Genomic DNA, 2,496 nt, shown 5'->3' with positions numbered 1-2,496 from the left:
CAACAAACAAGAAGAGGAGTTATGATAAATATCATTGTCAAATTGATACGACTGAGAAAATGGGTCTGAAATCGAATTCTTCAAGGAAGAAAACTTGCTCCGAAGTTATGGATGACTCAGATTCAAATTTGGAAAACAAAGACACTTGCCTTCTTCCTCTTCTCCCTACTGCAGATACTAGAACAAAGAAGAAGAGAAGTTATAATGATTATGAATTGGATTCTATGAAGAAAATGGGTTCGAAATCAGGATCTGTCGTGCCCAAAAACTTCCCCAAATTTTCGGTGGAGAATGACCAGCAGCATTGGAAACCCCTATGTGCACGTGAGCATCTCTCTGATATGAACTCTCTCTCTCTTTGTTTTTTTGTTAATGTTGTCTCATAATTGTTTAGCAAGTAAAATATCCTATGTTATAGATAGGGGTCTCTCTCTTCAGTACTCTCTCTATTATGTCTCTCCCCTTTACACTTATCTCAATTTATGTGAAGGGTATTAGGGATTATCTATGAGAGAAAATTTTATTCTGTAAAATTGGAGAAAATAAAAATACAGACGTATGTATGCATTTACGTATTAGTAACTAAATTATTTACTTTTAAGTAAACTTTATTCTATAAAATTAGAGAAAATAAAAATACACAAGTACGTATGCATTAGTGATTTTATTTCATGATTGTATTTATGCACATCTAATATATGACTTTTTTTTTTTTGAAATGTTAAAATAATAAAATATCTTTACCAATATAATACAATGCTCAATTAATGATCAAAGATGTATATGTGTTGTTTTGGCACCATAAAATTTAGCCCAAATTTGTTGGGACATTAGTTGAGAGAGAGACAGAGACATAAATTAACATATATTTAATAAGATGCACATAAATTGAGAGAGAGTTTTGGAAAGATTAAAGGATTAATATGGTATAAAAAAAATTAAATGGGCAAATTTGAAATTCAAAGGGATGTTTGAAAAAATAATAAAGAGAGACCTCCTCTCACTTAATATTTAATAATAGATTTAGATTTTCATGCATATCTAAAAAGTTTGCGATTGGACTTTGCATGAAATGCCATCCATTTTCATACCCAAAGTAGATGGAATTTTTTTTTCTTTTTCTTTTTTTGGGTGAATGTATGGCATTTCCATCCCTATGTCATGTCCTACTACCGAACCCTTACAAGACCAAAATGATATTGAACACCTTTTGTACGTAACTATGTATATTAAGTAAATGTTGAAGACCCCTAGGTATATTTTGATAAAATTTCATTAGATGGATGAACTAATTTCATTTTTTTTATTTGCTTATGAAATAACAGTTGATTTGGTGCGAGAGTATTTTGATCCGGAATTTTGGTTCGATAAAGTGTTGACAAAGAGTGATGTGAATGAACTAGCAGGAAGCACATCAGTAAAGAGACCATGGAATATCTAAAAACCCTTCATAAATTTAAAAATAAAGAGCTGTAAAGAATTTGAAGAAGGGGCATCCATCAAAATAGGTATGTATGTTGCAGAAGGAGGACAAGTCGAGATGAGAGAAATGCATTTTACATACTTTAAATCCAGTAACTCATTTGTCATAAATAAAGGGTGGAAAGCGGTGATCAAGTCATTCGGGTTGAAGGCTAATCTGCAATATATTGTATTGGCAATCTTGTATGAAAAAAATGAGACATTGGGATTGCTTACCCGTATTTGGGATGTGAATAAAAGAACAAGAAAAACAACTGGAGAGCTTTAGAAATGAATAAGAGTCCACTTTTGTTTGTAATAGTGATTGTAATTGCAATTACATTCTTATTTATTACCCTATTCTAGTCTCAATCGGTTGTAAAACTTCTCTTTATTTTTTATTTTTATATGTGCAATTTTAGTTTTGTTCTTTTATTCTTTGGGGTCGTGCATCTTTCATGTGTAATTTCGATATTTTATCGCTCTTGATATTGTTAGATGATGGGATAGAGTTCTATAAAGCCTGAGCTATGTGAAAACAAAATAAAGCTTCATCTCAAATCCTCATCCAGGCTTTGGGCAATAGGAATATCTATAATGGCTCTAAAATAAGGTCCAAATCCAGGCTTTGGACAATGGGAATCTCTATAATGGCTCTAAAATAATGTCCAACACGGAGAATAATTTTGAAAATAACCATCTAAGCCTTTCTGCTTCTTCAGCCATCATGATCATATGCGTTTATTATTATTGGGAAAATGACTCCTCCTTCGTAACTTTCATCCCTATTATTCTTTTGGGTTTACCAAAACCCCTTTTTCGAATTACTTTGCAATTAAAATTAAAAAAACATATCGCCGTTGCCGGGGATCGAACCCGGGTCACCCGCGTGACAGGCGGGAATACTCACCACTATACTACAACGACCTATTGATATTCTCGTGGCGTATAAATATCATTATAAAGTTTATCTACAGAACAAAGCCTATTCCGCACAAGCGTCTCCAACAAGAAAAATCAAGAGTTGGCCAGCAG

At 32.8% G+C, this 2,496-nt stretch overlaps 1 non-coding gene across 1 annotated transcript; it reads right to left on the bottom strand.

Moving 5' to 3' along the window:
- Positions 1-2,316: 2,316 nt before the first annotated feature.
- TRNAD-GUC (transfer RNA aspartic acid (anticodon GUC)) lies at positions 2,317-2,388 on the bottom strand. The gene has a single exon. It is a non-coding gene; the product is annotated as a tRNA-Asp (tRNA).
- Positions 2,389-2,496: the final 108 nt, after the last annotated feature.

The sequence above is a fragment of the Amborella trichopoda genome, chromosome 11, assembly GCF_054954075.1.
Source record: "Amborella trichopoda isolate Santa Cruz 75 chromosome 11, AtrichopodaSantaCruz75HAP2 v2.0, whole genome shotgun sequence".
Classification (NCBI taxonomy): Eukaryota; Viridiplantae; Streptophyta; class Magnoliopsida; order Amborellales; family Amborellaceae; genus Amborella; species Amborella trichopoda.
Note: the sequence above shows the minus strand (reverse complement) of the source record. Positions and strands in the feature narration are given on the sequence as shown.